Source organism: Nicotiana sylvestris, chromosome 8 (genome assembly GCF_000393655.2).
Source record: "Nicotiana sylvestris chromosome 8, ASM39365v2, whole genome shotgun sequence".
Taxonomy (NCBI): domain Eukaryota; kingdom Viridiplantae; phylum Streptophyta; class Magnoliopsida; order Solanales; family Solanaceae; genus Nicotiana; species Nicotiana sylvestris.
Window position 1 is genome coordinate 20277131 of NC_091064.1, and position 8218 is coordinate 20285348.

The 8218-nt window shown below is 37.6% G+C and overlaps 1 long non-coding RNA gene across 1 annotated transcript; it reads right to left on the reverse strand.

Moving 5' to 3' along the window:
* Window positions 1–3234: 3234 nt before the first annotated feature.
* On the reverse strand, window positions 3235–6459 carry LOC104212009 (uncharacterized). Its single transcript, XR_707282.2, has 4 exons — window positions 6271–6459; window positions 4668–4760; window positions 3946–4060; window positions 3235–3487 (listed from the first exon to the last, which is right to left on the reverse strand). It is a non-coding gene; the product is annotated as an uncharacterized lncRNA (long non-coding RNA).
* Window positions 6460–8218: the final 1759 nt, after the last annotated feature.

An 8218-nucleotide genomic window follows, 5' to 3' on the forward strand; every position in this document is an offset into this window, starting at 1 on the left:
TCGTATTACATCACAGACATGCCATCCTGATGTAACTGTTCAAACTGCCTGTGCAGCTCCTCTCTACGAGACTGCATCACGAACTTCTCCAAGAAGAGAATGGAGAACTCCTGCCACGTAAGTGGTACTGCACCGATTGATCTGCGCCTCTCACCAACTGAAGGCAGCCCCAATGAACTGAAAAGTAGTGAACGAGACCCTACTAGTCTCCAGAATATCGACCGTACGAAGAATCCACTAACACCTGTCCAAGAAGCCCTGTGCATCTTCCGACTTTGCCCCACTAAAAGATGGAGGCTGGAGTCTCTCAAAACCTCTCTAGTATCTTCTGCTCATCATCAGTCATAGCAGGAACCTCATAGGCCTGAGCAGCTGCAACTGGATGGGCTGGTAGTGCCCCCGGTATCTGCAGGCCCTATATCACATGCTCTGGTGTACGGGTGGCGGGAGTCTGAGTACCTCTTTCGGCCTGAGAAGTGGCTGTTGTGGCCGGAACAGAGACCGCCTAAGCAAGACTGGTGCACACGATCAGAATATGAGCCAAGGCCTCGTGAAATCCTGGAATTACAATGGGCACAACTGGTTCCTGAGCTAGCCCCACTGGCTCATCCACAACTAGAACCTGCTCCATAACTAGCCCAACTGGTGGATCTGCAAGTGCTGCCCTAGCTGTTGTACGAGCTGCACCTCTACCCCAACCTCAGCCCTTACCGCGACCTCGGCCTCTCGCGGCCCTAGCTGGTGGTATTGGTGGTTGTCCATCCTATCCAGTAGTGCGTTTCCTCACCATCTATGAGAGAATAAAATAACAAAAGTTTAGTTACAGGGATCAATAGATTCGCACGACAAAAATTCAAGAATGTGAAGTTTCCTAAGTTTTCGGCAGCCTCTCGAAAAAAAATATAGATGTTTCCATATCAATCCGCAAGACTCTACTAAACCAGCTCATGACTCGTGAGACTTATGTAACCTAGGCTCTGATACCAACTTGTCCTGATCAAAAACCAACCCGTCGTGATGACGCCTATCGTGAAACTAGGCAAGCCAACTATTCAACCATTTCAATACATCAACAGGATTGAAAAATATGAAAGCAATTAATATTTAAGGAAAACCTTATTCAAATAGAATAAAATTTGCAACTCGATACAAATCTCTCCGAAAATACGGGTGTCACCGACTACATGAGCATCTATACATGGGATATAGTATACTACAATATCTAGAGAATAAGAACTGAACATAAACAAAGATAAGGAAGGAGAGTCAAGGTATGCGAACGCCATGCAGCTACCTCGATAATCTCCAAAGATCCTCACTCCACAACTCATCAGCCGCCGTGACCAGAAGCACCTGGATCTGCACATGAGGTGCAGGGTGTAGCATGAGTATAACCAACTCCATAAGTAACAAATACAAACTTTGGACTGAAAGTAGTGACGAACTCAACCAGTACAGTTCAGTATAGAAATAATAGTACAGAAACGTAGGTATGCTTTCAAGCTTTACAATTAAACTCAATACAGTAAGATTGGTCAAATCTGAATGACATAAAGAATATAACTCCTCTACTTCTACATGCCAATGCACATGCTGTATGTGATGCACCATGTTGACCGCCTCATGTGATCACACTCTCAAATGCTCAATCACTTAGTATTGTATATGGACAATCCAGCCCAGGGAAGATCTATCCCGGAATATATATATATATATCAACTGACCATCAGTCACTCAGTACTGAGTAGGGCCAATCCAGCCTGCGGGGAAGATCCATCCCAGGTATATCAATGCTTCGGACAAGATCCATGTCCAGGGAAGATCCATCCCTCAATATAATCAATGGCGCTCACTGGGGGTGTGTTCATTCTCCGGAGGAGCTCCTTCAGCCCAAGCGCTATCACAAATCAGTAATACCTGTTGCGGTGTGCAGCCCGATCGCATAAATGTCACACATAATCAGGCCCTCGGCCTCACTCAGTAATCAATCTCTCCAATCTCTCTCTCACGGGCTCATAATGTCAAGAAACTAGCCCGAAAATAATGATGTGAGGTATTAATAAATAACAACAGAAACTAAGATATGATATGAAATTAATGAATATGAATGAGTGCGAGTTATCAATGAAATTAGTAAGACAACAGCAACAAACGACCACTATGGGCCCCAACATTATTGGCATACAACCTAAACATGATCTCTAGCATGATTAACAGCTTAATTACTTTATCACATGATGAAAACACGGACATCAACAAGACAAGTCCACTATATAGTGCCATGGAATTGACCAGGTCACAATTCTCATGGTGCACGCCTGCACACCCACCACTTGGCATGTGCGTCACCTCAACACCAATCATATAACACATATTTGGGAATTCGAATCCTTAGAGCCAAGTTTAGAAGTGTTACTTACCTCAATCCAAGCACAACTCTACTCCAACACACCTTTGCCTCGCAAATCAGCCTCCAAATGCCTCGAATCTATCCATAAACACAATCAATATGGGTTAAGGAATCAATTCCGTAAGAAAAACATGAAGTTATTAATCAAAATCCCAAATTGGTTCAAAGCCGCCCCCGGACCCACGTCTTGGAATCCAACAAAACTCACGAAACCCTAAAACCAATTCAATCACGAGTCTAACCATACCAAATTTATCAAAATCCTACACCAAAGCGTCATCGAAATCCCCCAAATCAACTCTCTGATTCCCTAACCTCAAATCCCTAAATTATACCTCCACTACAACAAAAAAGGGTCTTTAGCGGCAATAGAAAAACCCTTTAGCGGCAATATTTATTGCCACTAAAACATTTAATGGCCATAATCTTTTATCTGTTGTAATTGGGGTCGTTAAAGCCTTTAGTGGCCATTTACCAAAGTGCTAGTAAAGGTATCATTTATTGCCGCTAAGGGTCACATGTTTTAATGACAATTATTTAGTGGCAATTAAAATGGCTACTAAATCCATTCCAGGAAAAACTTAGTATACACTTTAGTGTCAATCTTTATTGCTGGTAAATCCAATTAATTGCCTCTAAAATTACAAACTTTAACGGCAATTTTTTGCCGCTATTATAATGGCTACTAAATCCATCTCAAAACTGATTGTTGCTAAATCCAATTAAATTATCAATAAAATTATTCTTCTAGGGGCAAATTAAAATACAATTTATTGCCGTAAAACTATCTTTCAATTGGCATATTATAAGAAAACATACCTATATTCATAACAACATCGTATATTTCATTAAATCTTGAGTAACAAATCCAAGTACTAATTCATAATATTAACGCATCAACAACATAAATGATAAAATATATTATTTCAACTAAATAACTAATGTCATTATAACTAATCCTACTTGAATATCAACACTAATAAAACAATAAATACAAAGCGCTCAAACAACTTCAGCAACTCTTCATTTTATTGAAATCTTCAACATTCTTAGTCTTTGAACATCATATTGCATGACCTGAAATAATAAAGTAAGTGAACGTCAAAAGATAAAATTTAATGTAAAAAAAATTATAAGCCTGCATGTGAATATTTTGTGAAAGTAGCCTCCAATTGTAACACTTCTAGTTAATGTCTAGAGTTTTCCAAAATATAGAGCAGTAAAACTATCTTAAAAGAAAATATTTGGAACCAGATATCATTTGTACACCAAATGAGTGAACCTACTTTACAACAACTATTCCAACAACATAAAGGAACCTACTTGCAAAGTTTCTACTACAGTTTGGTCGATTTATTTCTGGTAGGGTCAATGTTCTAGTTAAAAAGGAAGCAATGTTTCTTAGACATTACAGATACGTTGAAAAACTGAGCAAGACACCTCTATAGAAAGGCAAATAGCTCTAAGATTATGCTGCATCAAAAGACATCAATAGAAATTAAAGAACTATTAAAATAGACTTATTTTTAACTTACAAGGGGTAGAAGTAGCTTGAGTGCAGACTTAAGACATAGTTAGATGTGTAGTCAAGCAATGAAGCCAAAGTTAAGAACAACTGCTAATCCAAGCTCTCTTCCTTGCAAACCTTCACTGGTAAAGAAAAAATTAAAAAAGGAAGAAGATGACTATGAATAACCGGATAAATTCAAAAATCTTTAAATGAGAGATCTTTTGACAAATAGCTCATCGATATGTAACCAGAGGAATGGAATTCTCTACATCACTGTAAAGAAAGAATACCTAAAACTTAATTCAAAAGGTATTCAATGGTCATATGGAAAGGCTCCAAAGGCAAATGATAACTGAAAAAAGTGGTGAACCATAGGAAATACTTATCATGAAAGGAAAAACATCAACCTGAAATTCCTATATTTTTCATTTCTTCATGGTTCAGTTAACAAAAATTTAAGAAATATATTTTAATAATTTAATTGAATTCTTTTATATCCTTAAGATATTTATGTAAAATGCTCTCACTGAGATTACTTATATAGAACAAGGTAGGTTCTATCACTTTAAAATAGGAAGTTTGAGAACTAAAATGTGGAATAGTGAAGATTGGCACAACTTTCACTGGACACTTTATCACATGACACTCTTCTAATTTCTAAAGCGTCTGTTTTATCACGCTTGTGTCTAAATTCATAGGACTACGCTAATGGATAATCCATAAAAAATCAAAAAACAGGCATCTTACATCTGAAAAAGGAACACACTTCCTTGGAATCCATATCATTCAAGCTGTTCTAATTCCAACATATGGAACAAGTATGCTAGCCCTCCACAAGGCCTACAATGCAAACATATTATATGCTAATTAACTGCCAACTCAAAATTTTCATGAATATGAACAATTTTAGTGTTCCCATGTCTTGTTAAACGCTTTAAAAAATGAGAGATTTGGAAATAATTAGAAATAACACCCTTTAATGACTATAACAACCACGAGGTCCACTACTGAAAATCACTTTATAAGTAGAAACTTCTTAACATAAACAAACATTCCGTAATAAGAATTCATCGAGATCGAGTCAGAGTAGCTGCATCACTTTCTTTAGAGACCTTTCGAACCAGAGATATAAGAAAATATACAAAAATGGAGAAGAAGAAGAAGACGAAGCCTTTCTACCTTTAACAGACATCTTATAATTTTGATAAAAATATATATATTTATGCATGATTGTATTACTACACTGATAGATAAAAAAACTACAATAGTACTTATAACAAAGGTTTTGGGAGGCAATAACGTGAAGGAAGACTTTATTACGACCGACGAGCCCTGCGACCTACATAACTCAAAGAATATTGTGTTGCCGAAGTGGCCATCACTACATAAGCAAAAACTTAATAAAGTATTCATTCTTTAAGTTAATAACACATAAAGGACCAGAGTGAAGAGTAAGTAAAGCCTGAAGATAAGATAAAATTTAAAACAAAAATGACAACTACTTTAATAAAAATTTTAATGTCATTTCCTCCATCAAAATTAACTATACCTTCATTTGGAGGAGTTGTAGAAGGTGTATTCACATCTATTACTACCCCATAACACCATTTTTTATACATATATTCAAATAAATACAAAGTAGAAGATTAAAAAATATTTGAGGAATACTAAACTAGAGACTTAAATTAAAATAGTTCGTATGTCACAAGGAACTCCAGACCAACTCAGAAGACCTCAGTTTTCATTACTGGAATTGATAATTTATTACAATAACACTTTTGAATGCAACTGGTCAAATAAAAATTGAAACACTTGAATACATTATGGGGAATTAGATCCAAGAAGGCATCACATTACTTTTATGACAAATAAAGGCTATAAACTTTCAATTGATGCAAGATATAACAACAGAATCAAGTGTATAACAGAATTCAAAAGATTTGCAGCAGTATGCCTTCTTTAGCACTATGAATCTACAATTATTGTTATCTATATTATCCAAGTAGAAATTGCCATATGTAACTGCAGAACAATTGTTAAAAAAAATTCAAGCTTTTATTACTTTGTGTTAACTTTCAAGACTCGCCTAGATGTTACAGTGGACAACACTCATTCGGTGAATGACTAGAAGAAAAAATCAGTTAGGTTTTGAAATTTTTGCAACATCCTAGGGTTAACACTCATATTTTGAATGATTAGAAGCACCCCTATTTGCGTGTATGCTTTCAATTAGACTAATATCTCGAGGGAACACTTCTCAAGTCTTTGGGGAAAGGGTATCCATCATTAGCGATAAGCGCGCGCGCACACACATATATATATATATAGAGAGAGAGATGAACTGGGTTACCTGTGGATGGCTCCATGGTGGCCGGGGACTGTAAAAGACTAATTGGTTCGACAACAACGGAGAATTAGATCCAAGTCTTTGGGGTTGTTGGCCGGCAACGGGTAGGTCACAATATTTTTTTTAGATGAAACCCTTTTTGCTTTTCCTTAACCATTACTTTAGGTGCTTGAATCTGTTCGAAATATAGCTAAAATAATTGGAGGGAATATGCTAATGTTATAAACAAAGCATTGGAGGGAAACAAAAAATAATTCACATTATTTTTAATCTTTACTTCTTTCGTGACCATTGCTTTTTATTGTCAGCAAAAGGTATCTTTCCTGGCTAATCTTAATTTGTCGGTAATATGTCATTCTAGAGAATATTAGTAACAATTAATTTATTGCCGCTAAATAATTGCCGCTAAAAAGACTTTTTCTTGTAGTGCTCAAAAACACACCAACTAGGTGGGAAAATCAATGGGGAAACATTATTATTGAAGAAATTTAACCACAAGTGACTTACCTCAAGAATCTCTTCAAAATCCCTCTCAAAAATCGCCAAAACCCGAGCTTAAAACGAGAAAAATCCTGGAAACCCTCGTTTTTAAACACTGCCCAGGCATTTCCACACCTGCGAAGCCTGGGATCGCACTTGCACATCCGCTTTTGCGGAAAAACATGCGTTTATGTGAAAGTCACTTATCCAGCAAGCCTCCGCTTATGCGATCCTCTACCCGCATCTATGCAATCGCGTGTGCGGAATTCACCAACGCACCTGCAGTCCCTCCTCTTCTGCTCCCTCAACGCCGTATCTACGACCTCGCAGGTTTGGATCCAACCTCGCACCTGTGACCTTTGCTCATTTCCTCCAAACTACACACTTGTGGCATCGCACGTGCAGGCTAGACCCTTGCAGGTGCGATCACACCAGAAGACTCCCAGTTCAGCAATGCACTAAGTCCCATTCTTGATCCGTTAATCATTCGAAATATGCCCGAGGCCCCTGGGACCTCAACCAAACATACCAACAAGTCCTAAAAAATCATACGAACTTAGTCAAGCCTTTAAATCACCTCAAACAACATCAAAAATATGAATCACACAGATTCAAGCCTAATGAACTAAGGAATTTCCTACTTCAACCAACGACGCTGAAACCTATCAAAACACGTCCAAATGACCCCAAATTTTGCATACAAGTCACAAATGACACCACAGACCAACTCCAACTTCCGAAACTCCAATCCGACCCCGATATCAAAAAGTCCACTCCCGGTCAAACTTTTTAAAAATCCAACTTCCGCCATTTCAAGCCTATTTCAACTACGGACCTCCAAATCACAATCCGACACGCTCCTAAGTCCAAAATCACCCAACGAAGCTAACAGAACCATCAAAACTCCATTTCAGAGTCGTTTACATATAAGTCAACATCCGATCAACCTTTCCAACTTAAGCTTTCAACTTTGAGACGAAGTGCCTCAATTCATTTCGAAATCCCTCCGGACCCAAACCGACTAACCCGGTAAGTCACATAGCAGATGTATAGTACAAAATAAGTAGTAAATGGGGGAACGAGGATATAACTCTCAGAACAACCGGCCGAGTCGTTACAATTGTGATTTTACTATTGTTCTGGGTTTGCTTTGTGTTGATTGCCCGAGTTTGTTGAATGAGTTATTAATTGAATTGCAAGGCTAATTGTGGTTTTACTTTAATCGAAAGATAAGTGTTGCTGCAATTTGCATTATGTTTTCTTGGTTGGGTTGATTTCATGACTCTCATAGGTAATCGGAAGAGATAATAGAGTTATTAATTGATCCAAGTTAGAAGAATAGTCGAGAGACGTTCTTCGTAAGATCATTCGTTCAACATATTATTGCATATTTTCTCAGTACATATCATTAGGTTGTTTAGCGCACTCTAATTCATTTGAAAGAAGAATTTGAATCCTCAAGATAGCCTAA